This window comes from Melanerpes formicivorus, unplaced genomic scaffold (assembly GCF_026170545.1).
Source record: "Melanerpes formicivorus ecotype bairdi unplaced genomic scaffold, bMelFor1.0.p_v2 SCAF_58, whole genome shotgun sequence".
NCBI lineage: Eukaryota > Metazoa > Chordata > Aves > Piciformes > Picidae > Melanerpes > Melanerpes formicivorus.
The window spans coordinates 3,505,771-3,529,136 of NW_027142410.1; the positions used below are offsets into that span (position 1 = coordinate 3,505,771).

General features: G+C 45.8%; 1 protein-coding gene across 2 annotated transcripts in view; it reads left to right on the top strand.

Annotated features, from left to right (window-relative positions):
• CSTPP1 (centriolar satellite-associated tubulin polyglutamylase complex regulator 1) overlaps window positions 1-23,366 on the top strand; it is a 116,472-nt gene that overhangs the window by 17,245 nt on the left and 75,861 nt on the right. The gene's annotated exons all lie outside the window — the stretch shown is intronic.

Below are 23,366 nucleotides of genomic sequence, written 5' to 3' on the forward strand. Positions count from 1 at the left end.
AAACATCATAGAGTCCAATTCCCAGGGCTTAGTGGTGAGCCCTCACTGCCCAGTAGATTTCTGTTCATCCATGCAACTATCAACATCTGTTCAGGCTGTGATTTGAAGGCTGTGCAGATCTGCCAGCAGATAAACTTGGTCTTGATTCTTTTTTTCTTCAATTTCAGTATCTTTGAACTGAAAGATAATTTGTCTAGAAGGTTTGTGTGCAGTCTCCCAGTGTTTTTCTTGTTCCAGATTATTCTGGACCTCTTGAACATGCTGCAGTTATTCAAGATGAAGGGACTTGGTATTAGGGTGTCCAGTTTTCCACATTGTGTTTTCTCTACAGTCAGCTTCGACATAGTCTCAAGCCGTGCCAGGGGAGCTTTAGGCTGGATGTTAGGAAGAAATTCTTCATAGGAAGAGTTATTGGCCATTGGAATGTGCTGCCCAGGGAGGTGGTGGAGTCACCATCACTGGAGGTGTTTAGGAAGAGACTTGATGGGGTACTTGGCGCCATGGTTTAGTTAATTAGATAGTGTTGGATGATAGGTTAGACTCAATGATCTTGAAGGTCTCTTCCAACCTGGTTAGTTCTATTATATTCTGTTTATTCTGTTCTAGGGCAATGACATCCTGGCCTGTATCAGGAACAGTGTGGCCAGCAGGAGCAGGGAGGTCATTCTGCCCCTGTACACTGCTCTGGTTAGGGCACACCTTGAGTCCTGTGTCCAGTTCTGGGCCCCTCAGCTTAGGAAAGATGTTGACTTGCTGGAACATGTCCTAAGAAGGGCAACAAAGCAGGGAAGGGGTTTGGAACACAAGCTCTATGAAGAGGGGCTGAGGGAGCTGGGGTTGCTTAGCCTGGAGAAGAGGAGGCTCAGGGGTGACCTTCTTGCTGTCTACAACTGCCTGAAGGGAGGTTGTAGCCAGGTGGGGGCTGGTGTCTTCTCCCAGGCAAGCAGCACCAGAACAAGAGGACACAGCCTCAAGCTGTGCCAGGGGAGGTTTAGGCTGGATGTTAGGAAGCAGTTCTTCATAGAGAGAGAGATTGGCCATTGGAATGTGCTGCCTGGGGAGGTGATGGAGTCACTGTCCCTGGAGGTGTTCAAAAAAGGATTGGACGTGGCACTTGGTGCTATGGTTTAGTAGTCATGAGGTGTTGGGTGATAGGTTGGACTTGGTGATCTCTGAGGTCTTTTCCAACCTCATTGAGTCTATGATTCTATGATATTCTCCAAACTCTTCTCAGAAGGCACATTTTTCAATAGAGTGGTGCTCAGTCGACCTCTTTTGCTGACGAGGAATCATGGCTCACCTCACCATGACTCACTTCAAACCTTTGTGCCAGTTACAACAACTGTTTTTAGGGGTAATTAAGAAAATTTTGCTGAGGCTTAGCTTACCTGAGTGAAATTTCAAAGCTAAAAACTATGTGGTTATGTTGCTCTGGATGGATCCCACAGCCACTGAGTGTTTCTGGTTGTTTCTAGGAAATGAAAAGGGGCTGTGTACTTCACTGCTATCAACAGCCTAGCATCAGGGCTGCTGATTGCAGCGGGCTGACCTTCCTCTCTGCAGTTCTCCTTCCAGAATCTCTTTAGTCTTCAGGGATATTTTTTTTGTCCCACTATATCCCATTGTTCGTTTATCCCAATCATGTGGACATCTGCTTTCAATCTTGGGAGTACCTTGAGGCTCTTTTCATCTGACTCATTCCTGACTGTTAGAGGGATAGAGATCAATCACCCTTCTGCCAATTAATCCGTGAGTGAAATTATGCCTCTCTCAGGACCAGTCTTGATTTTATAGATATGGTGAAATGCTACTGGTAATCGTTCATTATGAACCCGGGAAATCTCTGCTCTGCATTTGAATCTCCATAAAATCTCTTGAAAGCCCTCTGTGTAATTACACACTAATGCTGCTGCATTTCTCCCAGCCCAGCTTCTGTGCCAGTATGTCTTAAAGGGACGAGCTCCTCCTATACATTATTTATCATTCTGTTTTCTTGATCTTTCCTGTACTGAAGGAAAGCAGGGCCCCCACGCTAATGGATTTGATCATGCAGAGGGAATGTGCATAGTATCCTACTTTATACTGGGATCTTCAAGGGGGTCTGTGTGGCTTCTTTTTTTCACTTCAGCTGGAAGAGGAAGCAAAAAAAAAAACCCCAAAATATTGACCAAGCAACTTCCTATTCATAATGTTTGCTTTTCTTCTGAGCTAACCCTTTGCTTGAAACTTTCTTTCCAGCGCTGCTCTGTTGAGGACTCTTTGGAAAGCTCTGAAATATTAGCCAGTGATAACTTACCCTGGACAGGAAGCTCTTCTTCCTATCACTTTTAGAGTTTTATTTGGTGAACCAAACACAAGTGAACTGAAAAAGCATTCTTTTGTCTGTGTTCTTTGTCCTTCTCCTAAAGCAATTCCTCCATGGTTTTTTGGTTGGTTGGTTGGGGGGTGGTGGCTTTGGTTTTTAGGGGTTTGGGGGGGGGATTCTGGGGTTTTTTGGTGGTTGTTTTTTGTTTGTTGGCATAATATCTCCCCAACTGCCTGCAAACTGGACCATGATTCAGAAAGACATAATGTTTTTCAGCTTGCAGATGGCAGCAATGCTTCCACTCAGCTCTACAAACTGATGTGTGAAATCCCCTTTTTCTGTAAAGAATTGTTTCTTCTGGCTGTAAATTGAAGTGCCCCTGCTGAATCTTGTGTGACAGTTTGATAATAATTGAGGAGGTGTCTGTAATCTATGTGTGTGGGGGGTCAGATACTGCTTTGAGATCTGTCATATGCCTGGCAGTTCAAAATACCAAGGTCTGCAATGTGTAGAGCCCTGTTTTACACCGAGGAACAGGTGCTTTGTTCAGAGTAACAGGGCTGCCAGTGCTATGTACTTTGAGAGCCTTGAACAGCAAGATGTTATCAAGGTGAGAAGGATCAACTTATAGCAATAAGTACCTCATTTTCTCTTGCTGTCTGGCTTGGCTGGAACAATTTCTTCAATTCATTCCTTAGGGACAAATATGATACTGTTCTCTTGGGTTTCTCTGGCAATAGCAGTGACACAGGCTTCAGTGTTAGAAAAACTTCTGCCTTGTTCCAGTCCTGTACTGCTATACAACATTGCCTAAATAAATCTGTAAACAATCTCCTCCTCTTCAAAATAGTCTCAGTTACCCCTGCAGGGGGAAGGGCAGAGAGGAAGGCCCAGCAACAGGACAGATGGGATGCCCATGAGAATTAAGCCACTCACTGAAGACAATCTTAATTGGCAGCTGGAAACAAGCTGAATTATCTACATGTAAAGAGGAGAGATTCTTAGAGCTGCCTTAGAGCCATCAATTACTTTCTTTTTACCTTTTCCCCCTTATCATTGCCATTATCTTGCTGTCATCTGCTCTCCTTTTTTCCCCTTTTCACAGTAACTTGTTCTGTCATGTTTGCAAGGGTAGTGTAAGCTCTTCAAGACTAACAGTGATACTGTACTGCATGTACTTTATAGCATCCAGCGTTGTAGAACATCCTCTCTGTGCTTTGTACTATTGTACTTTGTACTATCCCCCCAGGGATCAGTGCTGGGCCCCATCCTCTTTAACATCTTCATTGATGATCTGGATGAGGGGATTGAGTCAGTCATCAGCAAGTTTGCAGATGACACCAAGTTAGGAGCAGATGTTGGTCAGTTAGAGGGTAGAAAGGCTCTGCAGAGGGACCTCGACCGACTGGACAGATGGGCAGAGTCCAATGGGATGGCATTTAACGAGTCCAAGTGCTGGGTGCTGCACTTTGGTCACACTAACCCCATGCAGAGCTACAGACTGGGGTCAGAGTGGCTGGAGAGCAGCCAGGCAGAGAGGGACCTGTGGGTACTGATTGATAGCTGCCTAAACATGAGCCAGCAGTGTGCCCAGGTGGCCAAGAAGGCCAATGGCATCCTGGCCTGCATTAGGAATAGTGTGGCCAGCAGGAGCAGGGAAGTCATTGTGCCCCTGTACTCTGCATTGGTTAGGCCACACCTTGAGTGCTGTGTCCAGTTCTGGGCCCCTCAGTTTAGGAAGGACATTGAGACACTTGAACGTGTCCAGAGAAGGGCAACAAGGCTGGGGAGAGGCCTTGAGCACAGCCCTGTGAGAAGAGGCTGAGGGAGCTGGGATTGTTTAGCCTGGAGAAGAAGCAGCTCAGGGGAGACCTCATTGCTGTCTACAACTACCTGAAAGGTGGTTGTAGCCAGGAAGGGGTTGGTCTCTTCTCTCTAGCAACCAGCATCAGAACAAGAGGACACAGTCTCAGGCTGCACCAGGGGAGGTTTAGACTCAAGGTGAGGAGAAAGTTCTTCACTGAGCGAGTCATTTGTCATTGGAATGTGATGCCCACTTAGGTGGTGGAGTCACCATCCCTGGAGGTGTTCAAGAGGGGACTGGACGTGGCACTTGGTGCTGTGGTCTAGTCATGAGGTCTGTGGTGACAGGTTGGACTCGATGATCCTCGAGGTCTCTTCCAACCTTGGCAATACTGTGATACTGTGTAATACAAACAGCAAAAATAGTCATAGGAAGGTCCATAGGGCTTTGACAGATTGTACCACATTCCCCTTCTGAGAGATGGAGACATTCATTAGAATGTGTCAGTAAGACTGTGCTGGGGGAGGAATGTTGGTTATTGGGAGTTTTAGTGTTAGTTCTGTTGTTTTAAGCAATCAGTAGCCTTTGGGAGATAACAATACTTTCAGGTTCTTCTCTAAAAAGTTGGTATTCACTCTCATGTAATCTTATGGCCAATTGCAAAAATAGTATTGTCTTTGTTCCTCAAATAGTCTTAAGATTCCTTAAGATTAAGGTGTCTTCTGCTCTGGAAAGAAAAAGACATTCTGTACATGACTGCACTGAGCGACATGTTCAGTATGAAGCGGCTGCAGCTGCTGTGGATGACCTAGCTGTGAAGCAGCCCACTGGGATAAAAAAGATCAGCTAGGATAATGTGCCTGATGGTTTCTGACAGGCTCTATCTTGGAATTCCTTGATCCCTAGGGCACTGCATAAGAGTGCTGTCTGCCTCTTCTTTGCTCTTCAGTCATCGGTGGAAAGAGAATGAAGGTATATGCTCTGACGCAGCACTTGTGGCAGAAGCTCTGAGCAGCAGGTTTTGCTGCTGATGTGAATAAGTTGCTACAAGAGGGACATTTTCAAAGTTTCTCTCTACAGAACACATGGATTTGCAGGACTAAATTTGTTGATAAATGTTTGTGGGGGGAACCATAACAGGTACATATTTCTGTCTTTATTCACAGAATCACCAAGGTTGGAAGAGACCTCAAAGATCATCAAGTCCAACCTGTCAGCACAGACCTCATGACTAAACCATGGCACCAAGTGCCACGTCCAGTCCCCTCTTGAACACCTCCAGGGATGGTGACTCCATCACCTCCCTGGGCAGCACATTCCAATGCCTACCAGCTCTCTCTGGGAAGAACACAAAGCCTTTCTGTTAAAATCTAGTTGTCACTTTCCAGTCTCGCGTCTACAGAGAAGAGCTAAGAGCCAAGTCTCTTTGTAATCTAAGTTTCTCCAACTCGTGTGAAAAATGGGGTTTCAGTCCCTCCTGTCCTTATGCATTTTGTATGAGACCTATGGAAGATTTGGGGGTTGTGGATAACTCTGTTTATTGGTGATTAAATACATGTTAATTTTGTCCACAACCTGCTGATCTGCCACCTGAAGCATGTTTTGATTATACAAATGCTTGACTGCGGGAGCAGCGTTGGTATTTTCATCTGACAGGCAGGATCTATGGATTCCTGATTTTCCCAGAGTTGTTTCTTTGTAACAAACATTGCAACAAGTCCTAGCCTGACAAATATGCTGATTGGGATGACTGCTGTTGAGTAAACAACTGGAAAAAATGCATATACTAATGGGAATAACACAGTGATTCCCACTGTAGCTTGCACATGTTGCCAATATCTAGTAGGTAGTATTTTCTTCCCACATTCTTGAGAATCTCCCAGGTGACTGGATATTCAGATGAGTCCAAACCCCATTTGCAAATAAGTACAGAGGAGGGAAAAGGTTAAGAAGGTGTTTTGATAAGCAAGACAATCCTGGAGGGCTTGTAGCCAAAATAACAACACAGAATTGAGTGTGGAAGACAGTGTTTACCATTTGATGCTGTGTGTGATGATAGAATAGAATAGAGTAGGATAGAATAGAACAGAACAGAATAGAATACACCAGGTTGGAAGAGACCTTCAAGATCATCATGTCCAACCTATCATCCAACACCACCTAATCAACTAACCCATGGCAACAAGCACCCTATCAAGTCTCCTCCTGAACACCTCCAATGATGCTGACTCCACCACCTCCTCGGGCAGCCTATTCCAATGGGCAATCACTCTCTCTGTGTAGAACTTCTTCCTAACCTCCAGCCTAAACCTCCCTTGGTGCAGCCTGAGACTGTGTCCTCTTGTTCTGGTGCTGGCTGCCTGGGAGAAGAGACCAACCTCCGCCTGTTTACAACCTCCCCTAAGGTATTTGTAGAGAGCAATAAGGCCATCCCTGAGCCTCCTCTTCTCCAGGCTAAGCAACCCCAGTTCCCTCAGCCTCTCCTCATAGGGCTTGTATTCCAAACCCCTCCCCAGCTTTGTTGCCCTTCTCTGGACTCGTTCCAGCAAGTCAACATCTTTCTTAAACTGAGGGGCCCAGAACTGGACACAGGACTCAAGGTGTGGCCTAACCAGTGCAGTGTACAGGGGCAGAATGACCTCCCTGCTCCTGCTGGCCACACTGTTCCTGATGCAGGCCAGGATGCCATTGGCCTTCTTGGCCACCTGGGCACACTGCTGGCTCCTGTTCAGCCTGCCATCGACCAGCACCCCCAGGTCCCTCTCTTCCTGGCTGCTCTCCAGCCACTCTGACCCCAGCCTGTAGCACTGCATGGGGTTGTTGTGGCCAATGTGCAGAACCCGGCACTTGGATGTGTTCAATCTCATGCCCTTGGACTCTGCCCATCTGTCCAGCCTGTCGAGGTCCCTCTGCAAAGCATCTCTATGCTCCAGCAGATCAACTCCTGCCCCCAGCTTGGTATCATCAGCAAATTTCCTGATGATGGACTCAATGCCCTCATCCAGATCATCAATAAAGATGTTAAAGAGCATGGGGTCCAGCACTGATCCCTGGGGCACACCACTAGTGACTGGCTGCCAGCTGGCTGTGGCACCATTCACCACCACTCTCTGGGCTTGGCCATCCAGCCAGTTCCTAACCCATCGCAGTGTGCTCCTGTCTAAGCCATGGGCTGACAGCTTGGCCAGGAGTTTGCTGTGGGGGACAGTGTCAAAGGCCTTGCTGAGATCCAGGTAGACTACATCCACAGGCCTCCCCACATCCACCAGGTGGGTCACCTGATCATAGAAGGAGATCAGGTTGGTCAGGCAGGACCTGCCCTTCCTAAATCCATGTTGGATGGGCCTGATGCCTTGGCCATCCTGTAAGTGCTGTGTGATTGCACTCAGGATGACCTGTTCCATGATCTTGCCTGGCACTGAGGTCAGGCTGACAGGCCTATAGTTCCCTGGTTCATCCAACTGGCCCTTCTTATGGATGGGCACCACGTTGGCCAGCTTCCAGTCCTCTGGTACCTCTTCAATGAGCCAGGACTGCTGAAAAATGATGAAGAGTGGCTTGGCCAGCTCATCTGCCAGCTCTCTCAGCACCCTAGGATGGATCCTGTCTGGTCCTTGATATCCACTGCTCAGGAAACTTAAAATACTGTTTCAGTAACAGACAAATCTAGACAACTTGCCATAGCATGTGAATGTTAGCACTTGTTTGCATCTTGTCAGCACAAGGTAGTTACCTATAGATAATTATTTACACATTGAGTTGAGCTGTGCCATGCTCTTGCTGTTTGAACAGAGGCAATCACAATTATTGCATGCAGTGGGGGCACATTGTGGTGCATCTAGTATGTATTCACTGGTATAGCAGTGCAGTCTTGGCTCACTTCTTCCCTGTTCCTTTGCCTCATGGAATTACCTATCTGTGATCTTTCTCAGAGTAGTTGCAGCTGAGTAGCTTCTGGAGCCCTTACATAGTCGAGTCTACTTCTGTTCCTTTTTGCAGCCTTGAGTGTTGCAATGCAGCACATTTGCCATGAAGTTGAGCTTCCTTTAACAGTGATTCAAACCAATTGCACGCAGGAAGTGTTGATAGCTAATAAAACTGAAAAACAGACATTTGAAATTTTCCAAAAGCCCAAGGCCAGAAACCTGGCAAATAGTACAAGCATTAGGACTGCATGTAGCTGAGGGAATGGTGCTTGTGCTTTTTCTCAGGGCTGGAGTTGAATGTACTATCCCCTGCCCAGTTTTAGCTCGTAGCTTTACGTAATTGTGTTTGTGCTTCCAATTCTTTTATTGCTTTTCATCATAGCTGTTAGTGTTACTAGTACAAATTTGGAGATGTGTATGCAACCCCATCTGGGAGATAAAATCAGGCTCTTGTGGCATGCTTCAGATGTGTAAATTTGTTCTGGAAACGAGTTTGGATAATTTAGAGCAAGAGGGGAAAGGACAAAATCATAGAGCTTGCTGGAAGGTGATCTCCCTGATACTAATTCAAAGGTAACAGAGCTTGGTTATGTGCTTTTGTGATATAGAATCATAGAGGCATAGAATCAGTCGGGGTTGGAAGGGACCACAAGGATCATCTAGTTCCAACCCCCCTGCCATGGGCAGGGACACCCCACACTAGATCAGCCTGGCCAGAGCCTCATCCAGCCTGGGCTTAAACACCTCCAGGGACAGGGCCTCAACCACCTCCCTGGACAACCCATTCCAGGGCTTCACCACTCTCATGGGAAAGAACTTCCTCCTCACATCCAGCCTGAATCTCCCCACCTCCAGCTTCATTCCATTCCCCCTAGTCCTGTCACTACCTGAGATCCTGAGAAGTCCTTCCCCAGCCTTCCTGTAGGCCCCCTTCAGATACTGGAAGGCCACAATGAGGTCACCTTGGAGCCTTCTCTTCTCCAGACTGAACAGCCCCAACTCCTTCAGTCTGTCCTCATAGGAGAGGTGCTCCAGCCCTCTCATCATCCTCATGGCCCTTCTCTGGACACCTTCCAGCATGTCCATATAGTTTTCCTATTCTCCAGACCCATCCCACTGTTTACATTTGGTAGTACCACAGTATCACCAAGGTTGGAAGAGACCTCAAAGATCGAGTCCAACCTGTCAGCACAGACCTCATGACTAGACCAAATGGATACACCAATCATTGTTCTTCCTAAGAAAATCTTTAAGAAGCCTCCTATGTGTGTGTGTTTTGTAATTATTTTGCCATAACTCATTTTATCAGTGGTCATATCCTTTTTAGAATGCCACAGATCTTTTGGTTCAATTATACTTTCTCCAGCACTCTGTGGTATTAGGCAGTTTCTGCCTTATCCATGTTCTTTCAGTTCTGATCACAAATCTCTGCTCTGTTTTAGTTTGTATTTTTGCAGAGGTGAAAGGGCCATCAAGTCAGGTGGGTAAACCATGGCAATCTTATATTGTCCATCTTCCACTCCACTGGTCTCCAAGCTGGTGCAGTGTGGGTTTGATGGATGGACCATTCAGTGAATAAAAAACTGCCTTGATGGCCACACCCAAAGAGTGGCTGTCAATGGGTCCATGTCCAAGTGGAAACCAGGGACAAGTGGAGCCCCTCAGGGATCAGTACTGGGTCCAGTCTTGTTCAGCATCTTTGTGGATGCCATGGACAGTGGCATTGAGTGCACCCTCAGCAAGTTTGCTGATGACACCAAGCTGTGTGGTGCAGCAGACACGCTGGAGGGAAGGGAGGCCATCCAGAGGGACCTGGACAGGCTGGAGAGGTGGGCACAAGCCAACCTCATGAGGTTCAACAAGAACAAGTGCAGGGTCCTGCATCTGGGTCGGGGCAATCCCAAGCACTGATGTAGGCTGGGCAGGGACTGGCTTGGGAGCAGTCCTGAAGAAAAGGCCTTGGGGGTGCTGGTGGATGAGAAACTCAACAGGAGCCATTAGTATGCACTTGCAGCCCAGAAAGCCAATCAGATCCTGGGCTGCATCAAGAGAAGCACGGCCAGCAGGTCGAGGGAGGTGATTTTCCCCCTCTTGCTTCACTCTGGCGAGACCCCACCTGGAGTACTGTGTCCTGTTCTGGAGCCTCTATTACAGGAAGGATCTGGAGGTGCTGGAGTGTGTCCAGAGAAAGGCCACAAGGTGATCATCCTGGAGGGCTGGAGCTCCTCTCCTATGGAGACAGACTGAGGGAGTTGGGGCTGTTCAGCCTGGAGAAGAGAAGGCACCAAGGAGATCCTGTTGTGGCCTTCCAGTATCTGAAGGGGGCTACGGGAAAACTGGTGAGGGACTTTTTAGGGTGTCAGGGAGTGATAGGACTGGGGGGAATGGAACAGAAATAGAAATGGGCAGTTTCAGATTGGATGTTAGGAAGACGTTCTTTCCCATGAGTTCTTTCCCATGGTGGTGAGACACTGGCACAGGTTGCCCAGGGCGGTGGTGGAAGCCTCATCCCTGGAGGTTTTGAAGGCCAGGCTGGATGTGGCTCTGAGAAACCTGATGTAGTGTGAGTTGTTTCTGCCCATGGCAGGGGGGTTGGAACTGGATGATCCTTGAGGTGCCTTCCAACCCTAACAATTCTGTGATTCTATGACAGGTCTGTAGTAGAGCTCACTATTATACTCAGAGTTGAGATCACTGTTTGACAAGCATCATTCTCCATCATTCTGGAAAACCACTTGGCTGTGCTTGCTGAGTTACTGTGTTGGAATGTATAGGAAAAAATGAGAAGGATAAATAGTGACATAACCACAACAGATGTAGTGGGAATATTTACAGTCTTTCACATACAGTCTGCAATGTGTGTATATAAAGCAGTAGTCTCTTTCTATGCTTGGTCCCTTGCTGTAAGGATTGGCTTTCCTGCAGCTTCTGTAAGTGTTTTGAAGAAGAGGGGGTTGGTCATGTGGAGCTGACACCTGGGATTCAGTGGAAATGCACTGGAGAACAGCAGTTTGGCAAACCATGATTGTGTGGGAAGTTTGGTACATGTTGGGGTTTTTTAATCTTGTTATATGGGCTTTTCAATTATTTTTAAGAATCACAAGGCATTGTGACTGTTTAGGATTGAAAATAAACCCCAAACAAACAATGACAAACAATATTTCCTCCCACACAATTTTTGGTGTCTCAGGCTGTAACAGGACTGCTGTTGAATATGTGTTAGCTTAGAATCATAGAATCAAGAAGGTTGGAAAAGACCTCAAAGATCATCAAGTCCAACCTGTCACCACAGACCTCATGACTACTAAACCATGGCACCAAGTGCCACATCCAATCCCCTCTTGAACACCTCCAGGGATGGTGACTCCACCACCTCCCTGGGCAGCACATTCCAATGGCTAACAACTCTCTCAGTGAAGAACTTTCTCCTCACCTCCAGCCTAAACTTCCCCGGCACAGCTTGAGACTGTGTCCTCTTGTTCTGGTGCTGGTTGCCTGGGAGAAGAGACCAGCCCCCACCTGGCTACAACCTCCCTTCAGGTAGCTGTAGACAGCAATAAGGTGTCCCCTGAGCCTCCTCTTCTCCAGGCTAAACAACCCAGCTCCCTCAGTCTTGTTGCCCTCCTCATAGGGCTTGTGCTCAAGGCCTCTCCCCAGCCTTGTTGCCCTTTTCTGGGCACGTTCAAGAGTCTCAATGTCCTTGTGAAATTGGGGAGCCCAGAGCTGGACACAGTACTCAAGGTGTGGTCTAACCAGTGCTGAGTACAGGGGCACAATGACTTCCCTACTCCTGCTGGCCACACTAGTTTCTGATGCAGGCCAGGATACCATTAGCCTTCCTGGCTTCATCAATAATTACACCTTTCTCATGAGTATTACCAACTCATACAGTTTAGTTTTGGTTTTAGTGAAACAGTTTGGCATGAGTCTAGGCACAGAATGTTAGGGGTTGGAATAGATCTCCAGAGGTCATCCTGTCCAACCCAAAGCAGAATCACCTAGGTCAGGCCACACAGGAGCACATCCAGGCAGGTTTTGAACATCTCCAGAGAAGGAGACTCCACAAACCCTCTGGGCAGCCTGTTCCAGTACTTCGTCATCCTCACCATAAAGGAGTTTGTATTTGTGTTGAGGTTGAGCCTCCTGTGTTCCAGCTTCTACCCCTTGTTCCCTGTTTCTAGGCACCACCAAAAAGAGACCATCACCTTCATCCTGACATCCTATATAGGAGATCAGTTTCAGAGGACTTCTTCGTTTCCACCCATCGAGGCCTACACTACTTTATTCCGATTTAATACAAAGTCTTATAATCTTGAGGAACATTTTATTTTCCCAGGAAGCTCTTCAAGAAAAAATGGATCAGGATGTTTTTGGTGTTGGAAGGGCTTTTGTTTTCGTTCTTAGGCTGTAAGCTGTGGTGCCACAGAAAATCTTGAGGAGAGTTTCTAATAGCCTTGCTAAGAGTAAATGTGTTCCAATGTGGACAAGGCCAACAAATGTAATATTTCTCCTGAAGTGGATATGCCAAGCTGTAAAAATCAGCAAATTCCTGCAGTAATGGGATGTGAGAAGATTTCATAGGATTTTTTATCCTTGATAGGGTAAAATCCTGTAACTGTCTCTACATCCACATGAACAGAAAACCACTGGAAGTGTTGTAGCTTGCCTGAAAATAGAATACTAAAAGTTGGTTTGTGTTCTTAAAGAAAAAGGTAAATGTCTACTTTGTAGAATCCTGGACGTCTTCAGAGAACCTGAAACTTTCTATGCTATGTAGTGTTGAGCCAGCAGTGTGCCCAGGTGGCCAAGTAGGCCAATGGCATCCTGGCCTGCATCAAGAATAGTGTGGCCAGCAGGAGCAGGGAAGTCATTGTGCCCCTGGACTCTGCATTGGTTAGGCCACACCTTGAGTCCTGTGTCCAGTTCTGGGCTCCTCAGTTTAAGAAGGACATCGAAACACTTGAATGTGTCCAGAGAAGGGCAACAAGGCTGGGGAGAGGCCTTGAACACAGCCCTGTGAGGAGAGGCTGAGGGAGCTGGGATTGTTTAGCCTGGAGAAGAGGAGGCTCAGGGGAGACCTCATTGCTCTCTACAACTACCTGAAGGGAGGTTGTAGCCAGGAGGGGGTTGGTCTCTTCTCCCTGAAAACCAGCACCAGAACAAGGGGACACAGTCTCAAGCTGTGCCAGGGGAAGTGTAGGCTGGAGGTGAGGAGAAAGTTCTTCACTGAGGGAGTCGTTCGTCATTGGAATGTGCTGCCCAGGGAGGTGGTGGAGTCCCCATCCCTGGAGGTGTTCAAGAGGGGACTGGACGTGGCACTTGGTGCCATGGTTTAGTCATGAGGTCTGTGGTAACAGGTTGGACTTGATGATCCTTGAGGTCTCTTCCAACCTTGGAGATACTGTGAAACCATACAGATTCCAGAATATGTGAGCCTTAGAGGCTTGCAGTAACCTGATGTCCTGCAATATCAGTGCTGTTGCATATCATCAAATGAAACAGACAAACTGTAGCTGGTCAACATTTTAGCCAGGCAATGGTGAACACAAAATGGTTTAGCTAAGCAATCTCTAAATGCAGAGTAAACATGAATGTCAAATGGTGAAGCTTCATTTCTGTTAAGGAATTCTGGCAAGGTTTATTTGTTGTCATGATGGAAATATTGGGAGCTGCACAGTCTTTGATGTGCTATAGAGTACTGCCTCCAGTTCTGGAGCCCCTATTACAAGAGGGATGTGGAGGTGCTGGAAGGTGTCCAGAGAAGGGCCACGAGGATGCTCAGAGGGCTGGAGCACCTCTCCTATGAGGACAGACTGAAGGAGTTGGGGCTGTTCAGTCTGGAGAAGAGAAGGCTCCAAGGTGACCTCATTGTGGCCTTCCAGTATCTGAAGGGGGCTACAAGAAGGCTGGGGAGGAACTTCTCAGGATCTCAGGTAGTGAAAGGACTAGGGGGAATGGAATGAAGCTGGAGGTGGGGAGATTCAGGCTGGATGTGAGGAGGAGGTTCTTCCCCATGAGAGTGGTGAAGCCCTGGAATGGGTTGTCCAGGGAGGTGTTTGGGGCGCCATCCCTGGAGGTATTTAGGCCCAGGCTGGATGAGGCTGTGGCCAGGCTGATCTAGTGTGGGGTGGCAGGGGGGTTGGAACTAGATGATCCTTGTGGTCCCTTCCAACCCTGACTGATACTGTGATGCTATAGTTCTTGCCAAGGCACCTGAATAGGTGAGAGAGTATTGGTTCTAAATTGTTTTATTCTTCTGAAGTTCTCCAGTCTAAACAAGACTGAGAAGAGCAACATGGGAGCTGCATGCATGGCACTGATGTTAAATCTCTTTGGAACAGTCAAGTTACCTATCAGTAGCTCCTGGATCACCACAGTCACAACATGACTGTGCCTTTTCAAATAATTAAAAGTCGAATTTCTCCATGTTTAGTCTCACATGGAACTGCCTTACACTAAGAGACACATCTCTTACTCATGCTTGTATTTTGGCCTCAACTTTCCAAGAAACCACTTTTCCTTCACTCAGCAGTAGAAGTCACTCAGTAATTTTCAAATTCATACTCCTCCTTGGAGTATGTCCTGGACATTGACATCAACTTAACAAAATCCATCTCCAGCCAATGTCAATTCCATAGCTACTTCCAGAGTGGTACAAAATACATCTCTTGGTTTAATAAAGGAAGCCAAAGAATGGAAATTGTAACTGTATGATAGTGACACTTTCTGAAGACTTGGATCTCTCATGCCCTCATCATGTGTAAAAATTACAGAGCAGGTCAGTGAGGAATTTTCTTCTTGCCCCAAAATACCTAGTTGGGCCAGTTTGAACAAATGTTAAATACACTCTCTGGAAAGCCAGCAGCTTGCTTTGTGTAACTCAGAACTCTGGACTTTTATTGATTTTATTTTATTTTATGTTGAGGGGTGAATAAGGGCAAGGGTTTTTGAGGTGTGCTGGGTAGCAACCTGAAATTATCTCAATTAAACTACCTTACAACGGTATTTGTGCAGCTGTCTCTGTGGTGCACAACTTGCTGTGTTTTCCGCAGTAAAAACTGAATCTGTTCATCCCAGCAAGACCTTTCCAGACTCACCGAAGCGCCATGTGGGCTGAAACAGCACCTGATTGGACTGAAAGAGCTAGTCCTGTGTGACTGATGCTTATCTCTGAAGGCTTCTTTGCTTTTCCCTTAAGCACCTTGGAGGGCTTCTGCAGGGCCATTTATCCCCTTCCATTGTATGCTCTTTCCCATCTTCCTGAATACTAGGTTTCCCAGCTCATAAATCCAAGAAGAAGCTTTACTGCAGAGTAGAAAGGGGCCCCAATATGTGGCCTATTATATCCATATCGGCTTGCTTACCCTTTTCAAACAGCTATTGTGTTTTAATAGGGCCCTGCCTGGCAGGAGGAGTCCTTAATTCCTACTATATAAGAATGGCCAGCTTGAGTTACAGCAAACTGCAGGATGCTGCTCTGATGAAAAGGCTTCTGTTTTTAGTGATTCCTGCCCCCACCCCCTCTTCCTTTGCCCTTCCTCTCCCCCCCCCCCCCCCCCCCTTTAATAATCCTAGGCTAATAATTCGACACAGTAAGGTCAATTTCGCTTTTTTGATTTGAAAGCTTCAAGGTGTTACATTGCTGACCTAGCATAGGAAAAAAAACAAGGAAGGTGGACTCTAAAAAAGGTAAAGGGATTCCGGCTAATAATCAAACACAGCAACTCCTTTAATCCTTTCCTTCTCCAGAATCTGTAGACTGATCTCAGAGGGTTTGATTTGCTGCAAAGCAACATAAGAAACTTGTTTGCTGCCTGCTTTGTCATGGGTGCTGTGGTTCTCTTCCTTTCAAACAGTACTTGCCATAATCTCTGTACCACCTGTATTAACTCTGCCGTGAATACAGAGGCTCCTGAGCCTATACCAAGAAGTCTGAAAACAAAGCATTAAAATTTTTTGGCACTCCTTTCCCTCTTTCCACACTCTTCAGTTGTGATAAACTCGAGTGGGTGAAAAAGAAAAAGCATATTTTAAAATCCAGTCTCAGTGGTTGCAGTGCTGCATCACTCAGGCTGGCCAAAATGTTTAGAGTGGAAATTGTTTCCTATCTGCCTGGTAGTTAAAAAAGGATTTTCCCTTTAAAGCCAGTCATCAGGAATAACTTTCAGCATCTGTTTCATCTTCACAGTGCTAACACATTCCAGAGTGCCTAAAAAGCACTGCTAATTTCGGTTGAGGAAGAGGATGGTTTCCTTGAGGCTGACTTCCTTGTCCCAATGTTAGTATCTGTGGAACACTAAAAACCAGTTGATACAACAGCTTTGAACTGAAGACTACTAATGCTCCTACTTTACCCTCCAAGAGGAATAGCTAACGAAACAATCTAACGATAGCTCTGAATATTGCCAAGTAGTGTCATGCACTTAAGCCAGTAAGTGAAGAATAGAATGATCTCAAATTAAACTACGGCTTATGCAGCAGTAATTTATTCATCACAGCAGTGAAAACGCCGTGTCCGTCCGTCTGTCCTCCCAACCCCCACCCCGCAATGCTGCCTACAGTTTTAAGTGTTCTCTCTCAGGGCTCCTTCCAAGCAAGGTAAACCTCTCTTTGCTATTTCAGAGCATAGCCTTGGGGTAAGTGGGATTGGTCACTTGGGGATGCTTTGTGTGTGGATGAGTTATTTAACAACAGAAATTGCCTGGGGTTTACAGCCTTTTGAATTGCAGTGTTTTCTATTGCTAGGGCTAATTCTTTGTTACCCATTGTACCACAGTCTCTAATCCTGATACTCTTGATTATCCCTACTTACTGTGCTTTGGTTCACACCGTGAAGCAGTCTTGGAGCTTGTGACCTAGGTTCCTTTGAGATGTAACTAAACTGGAAGATGTGTTCCAACTGCAAATGAGCATTCAGTCCATGGAACCAGACTAGAGCTGCTCCGGAGTGTTTCAAGTGAAAAAGAACCCGAAGATACCCATAATGTTAACACCAGGTCCTCTGCACTGTTTCTATAGATGTTTCAGTCAGTCTAGACATAGCCTTCGGCGGCAAATTTGTATCTTGTTTTCACTTAAGACACTCAATTCTGTTTTAATGACAGAGGCACCTGTGTAACTGGAGAGAAGAGTTGGGGGGGGGGGGGGGGCGGGGGGAGAAGCAGCATAAGCCTTCAAAGAGATTTTCTTCATCAAGCTCTCGATGGAAAATGCAAGTGGTAGTGCTGTAAGTTAAGAAATAATGGTCCTTGTTCCATGTTTTCCCTAGGGGAGGAGTCTTGTGAACTCATTCAGCTCTTTGCATAACCAAAGGTGGCACCTGCTAGGGGGACAGCAGGGTCCTGGCAAGCTCTTCTGGCCTTCTCGGGGACTTGGGGCTCTCTCTGCATTATTCATATTTGGCTTTGCCTGAGTTCAGCAGGCAGAGGCTAACTACTGTAGTGAGTTTCAATTGGGATGTTACCATAGCATCCTGGGACTTCTACAATCTATTTAGAAGTCCAGAGATGTGAAAAGAGTGCTTGAAAGTTTCTGAACTCTGGCAAGTTGCCGAAATGTAATTACACAAAAGACAAAGCCTTACTGAAAGCAGCTCTGTTAAGAGAAGCAGCACCTGAGTGCTAGAGTTCCCAGCACAGCCATTTCTGAGAGCTGGGGCTGTTCTATCATGGTCTCTTCCCAAAACTGTTTTTCTTCCTCTCACGTGCACACATCATGCCGCAAGCACAGCCTGGGTGTGCTGCAAGACACAACGTTCTCAGCAGTGGCATCGCAAGAGGCCATTTTGCTGTTTGGCTTCCCTGGGGCATGTAAAGGAAAGGAGTGAAAAAGTAAGCATCTTGAAGTCCCTACTGCAAAAGTTTCTTTAGATCTTCCCATGAAGCAAGAATCTTGCTTTATTTTTCTCTCCTCTTTCTCCAGATGATTCTCACAAGTGAATGGGAAAAGCTGTTTGGTGACAGAATACCCAGTTGTATAACAATTGCTGTGTGAAAAGTGAGTGTTTGCAGAGAGCTGCTGTGAACTAATGGGCATGCAGTTCAGCTTCTGGTCTCAGTTTCAGCAAGACAGATAAAATCATGTCACTAGTAACTTTTGTTAGGGTTCTAATTTACCTGCTCTGTTTACTGGTAATATACGGGGCCAGGGAAGCATTGGGTTTGCAATAAAAGACTTGCAGACTTGTTCTTCTTGAAGGCATCTCTGCAGACGGCTGAGCTAAATGTCTAAAATGGGGAAAGGGGAAGTTAACAAGAGAAGTGAAAAGCTGTTTTCCCTGCACTTGCAGCCCAGAAGACCAACTGTATCCTCAGTCAAATCAAAAGAAACTTGGCCAGTAGGTCAAGGGAGGTGATTTGCCCACTCTGCTCTGATGAGACCTCACCTGGAGTGTGTCCAGCTTTGGGGTCCTCAGAATGAGAAAGACGAGGACCTGTTGGAGCAGTTTCAGAGGAGGGCTGGAATGCTTCTTCTATGAAGACAAGCTGAGAGAGTTGGGGATGTTCAGTTGGGTGAAGAGAAGGCACCAGGGAAACCTTACTGCAGCCTTCCAATAGTTAAAGGGGGACCATAGGAATGATGGTGACAATATTTTTATCAGGGCCACTTCCAACAAGACAAGTGATAATGGTTCTAACCTGAAAGATGGCAAATGTAGACTAGACAGAAGGAAGACACTTTATACAGTGAGAGTGGTGAAACTCTGGCACAGTTTGTCCAGAGAAGTGGTAATTGTTGAATCCCTAGAAAAAAATCCAGATTAGGTTGGATATGTAGTTGAAGAGGTCCCTGCCTACTGCAGGGCAGTTGGAACTCAATGATCCTTAAAGGTCCCTTCCAACTCAGAACATTCTAAGCAATGTGCTGATAAGCTCTGGCCCCCTAACCTTGTTAAGGGTATGGGTTGTTCAGTGAGAGGAGGGCAGACAGAGGCAAGACTGAGCAATGCTAAGGGAAGAATCTCAGAGGTTGTTACATTTTATGAGAGTGTTTGAGCTAAGGTGGTTGCTTTGCTATTATCTTGTTTACTTAAGCCATCCCTCAGAGTCAGCAGCTTGTTTCATTTTTGCATTCAAAAGAAACTGATGAAGATACCTGTTTGCATGTATATAAAAATCATAGGGAAGGTGTTGGCCCTGCTCTCTGTGGGCTATTGGAATACCTGAAACAGCTTTGTGTTGACATAATTTCTATTTCTTCCAGAAGGGTTAACCTGGAGGTCGTTTCTACTTGCCACATTAATGGTAATGTCACTTCTGGGCAGTTGCTTAGAAAAAAGGTGACCTAGTTATTTTTGTACTGTCCATCTATCCATGACAAAGTGTAATGGGTTGGGGCAGACCCCCTCCCCACCATGGGCAGAAATAACGACTCAGACAAACGGGTTGCAAAAGTGAGGGAAAGTTTAAATAGAAAACAGTGAGTGTGTACAGAAAGCCAGAAGCACAGTGACAAGAGAAACCCCAAAACAGACCCAGAAACATCCCATCCCCACCTGAGGGTGCACCCAAGACCCCCAGGGCTCCTCCTTTCCCCCCCACTGCTAGGCTAGTCTCAGCTGGCCAGATCTGAGACTGCCCATCCCCACCACTGTGGCCTTGGGCCTAGCCAGGCTCATGGCTGGGAGACATCTCCCCCAGTTACCAGGTGGCGGAGAGGAAGGAAAGAGGAAGTGCCAGACCTCGCCGTGGACTTTATAGTGGTGCAGGAATTATGGGAATGGAATACCTGGTTTCCTGTGACCACCCCCTGGGCTGGGCCCATCCCTTGGGACCTCCCAGGTGTGGTCTGCGCAGTGGCATCCGGACCAGCACCCAGCCTAAACCACCACACAAAGGAAATTCAAAATATATAGTTGGGTTTAAAATGTGTGGTGTTCCTGTCACTTGCAGTGCAGGAGCAGGGAAGTCCTTCTGCCCCTGTGCTCAGCACTGGTTAGATCACACCTTGAGTCCTATGTCCAGTTCTGGGGCCCCTCAGTTTAGGAAAGATGTTGACTTGCTGGAACATGTCCAGAGGAAGGCAACAAAGCTGATGAGGGGTTTGGAGCACAGCCCTGTGAGGAGAGGCTGAGGGAGCTGGGGTTGCTTAGGCTGGAGAAGAGGAGGCTCAGGGGAGACCTTATTGCTGTCTACAACTACCTGAAGGGAGGTTGTAGCCAGGTGGGGGTTGGTCTCTTCTCCCAGGCACCCAGCACCAGAACAAGAGGACAGAGTCTCAAGCTGTGCCAGGGGAGGTTTAGGCTGGATGTTAGGAAGAGACTGGATGGGGTGCTTGGTGCCATGGTTTAGTTGATTAGATGGTGTTGGATGATAGGTTGCACTCAATGATCTCAAAAGTCTTTTTCAACCCGGTCTGGTCTGGTCTGGTCTATTCTACTCTACTCTACTCTACTCTACTCTACTCTACTCTACTCTACTCTACTCTACTCTACTCTACTCTACCCTACCCTACCCTATCCTATCCTATCCTATCCTATCCTATCCTATCCTATCCTATCCTATCCTATCCTATCCTATCCTATCCTATCCTATCCTATCCTATCCTAAACTATCGAGCCTGCCTGAGACTGAATCTGTTGATTTGTCATTGGGCTGCTTGCTGGATAGCTTCATCATGGGCTGGCTCCTTTGAGTAGAGATTTTACAACTCATAAAGAAGAATGTAAAAAGTTAGGGTCTCTGAAATGCAACATCTTGACTGGGATAAAATTCTGACTCCCTTGCTTGCAGCCATAAGCTTTTGGGGGAAAATCTTTCCATTGTGTAGTTAAACAAAACCTTATTTCAAGAAAAGAGGAATGAAAGGAATACTGTACCTCTTGTGCTCAGCTAGCTGGAGGCACTTGGCTGTCAGCACATCCAGGTGTGACTGATGTTCCAGCATATCCACCCACTCTTTTAACTGAGTAATCAACAACAAATTATATCATACCCTTCTGCCTGCTAGGTTGAGAGCCATCCCATGCTGAAAATGCAAGTGACTTGATTTTTCACCTATGATAACTAAGGAGTAATATAGTAGGGCTGTCTGCTGTGAATTAATAGTATTTTAGCTTCATGTCTGGATCTTTCCATTGCAGTTATGCCGGGAACTGCTTCCAGAAGTTGCATGTGCTGTAGTTAGTTGCTCTGAGCAACATGATACGGTGCATTTAATTGTATCACTGTGCCTTCATCTTCTTTCTCTTCTCAAACATCTACCTTACCTGTGTCAGCTTTCTGAGCTACCTTCTCCTATTACACCAAGTTTCTTCTTTTTCATTCGTATCACGCTTCATCAGCTGTCAAATCATCAGCAAAAGAATGGCCATCAGAAATGAAAAACAACTCATGAAAGTCATGCAGGCTGTGGTTTGGGATGAGAATATCTGAAATCCTATTTCCAGCTTGGCATAGGCCTCATGTGGGACTTTCTGCGAGTCACTTTCCCTTACTCTGAACTCATTCACTCCAAAGCAGAGCACTACAGCACTTTGTAATGAATACTCTTTACTCACAACGGTAGTCATGGGGGCTTTTTCCTGTAATTTTGGCATATTTTTGATCAGACACATGATTTATTTATTGAATTTAATCTCTGGGGACAGTGGCTGTGCTTTCTTCTTGTTTGCACAGCCCTGGTACATGATTAAAGTTTCATAAACACGAAATAATGTATTTGTCCATGATACTTACAGAAGGAATATTCCTAACTCTAGGATTTCAGGGGTCATGAGGATTTCTTAATCACAAGGTGATTGTGCTTAATTTGTTTGAACTGCATTTCCTTCTGGGTGGGAAGGCTAGAAACAGTGTTCTGCATCCAGCTTCCAACACATGACAAACTAGAAACTGGGACTCTTATTTTGGAAAATGGAGTTTTCTTTTCTCGGCACACCCCCAAGGTATTCCATCAGGTTTTGATTTTGCTTAATTCTGGTGTAATTCCCTTTCAAATCTGAGACCCTTTTCTATACTGTGAAGGATAAAGTGATGTAAACTCTTTAAATTTAAAGAGAAGATGAAAAAATTGCAGACTGAGAAGGCTCACACTGACCACTGGATGTTGTCTGCCGTGGCAGTGCTACCTACGGAGAGGTTCTGCTGTGATGAAAGTAAACTTGCACCTTTTCATTAATTCTCTCCTCTACGGCAGAGTTAATCTGCTGTCCCAAGTGAATGTTTTTAATGATCTCCCTGGAGTGTTTGAAAGCTTTGTCCCACTTGCCTGATGCAGAGTGAAACGCACGAAGTCTACCTTTGAGACATTCCTGGCGCTATACCTTTTGGTATACGATGTTTGTATTTGCATTTCCATTGTTCTTGCCGGTAGAGCTTTGCCATGCCCAAGGGAGAGCTTCTTGCACTTCAGAGAAACGTTTTTAAGGCAAATGTTTACTATAATTAGTTAGCCCTAAAGTGCTCACAACTCAAATGTGAGAAATTTGTGCTAAAATACCAGAATGTGAATATCAAATTAACTCTTCATCATAATGACCAGCTACTATTTGCAAAATGCATTAATGCAAAGTATCACTCAGGGAAGTGTCAGTCTGCTCTTCAGAACTGAAGAAGATTTTATGCATTCAGTGTAATCAAGTTTCTGGAACCTAGAAATGGAATTTTGAGCCTCTATTAAAGAAGATTCAGTTTTCTTTTCTTTGCTGTTTCTCTTTTCTTTGCTGTTTCTCCTTTCTTTGCTGTTTCTCCTTTTCTTTGCTGTTTCTCCTTTTTTTTTGCTGTTTCTCCTTTTCTTTGCTATTTCTCCTTTTCTTTGCTGTTTCTCCTTTTCTTTGCCGTTTCTCTTTTCTTTGCTGTTTCTCCTTTTCTTTGCTGTCTCTCCTTTTCTTTGCTGTTTCTCCTTTTCTTTGCTGTCTCTCCTTTTCTTTGCTGTTTCTCCTTTTCTTTGCTATTTCTTTTTTCTTTGCTGTCTCTCCTTTTCTTTGCTGTCTCTCCTTTTCTTTGCTGTCTCTCCTTTTCTTTGCTGTCTCTCCTTTTCTTTGCTGTTCCTCCTTTTCTTTGCTGTTTCTCCTTTTCTTTCCTGTTTCTCCTTTTCTTTCCTGTTTCTCCTTTTCTTTGCTATTTCTCTTTTCTTTGCTGTTTCTCCTTTTCTTTGCTATTTCCCTTTTCTTTGCTATTTCTCTTTTCTTTGCTGTTTCTCCTTTTCTTTGCTGTTTCTCTTTGCTGTTTCTCCTTTTCTTTGCTGTTTCTCCTTTTCTTTGCTATTTCTCTTTTCTTTGCTGTTTCTCCTTTTCTTTGCTGTCTCTTCTTTGCTGTCTCTCCTTTTCTTTGCTGTCTCTCCTTTTCTTTGCTATTTCTCCTTTTCTTTGCTATTTCTCTTTTCTTTGCTG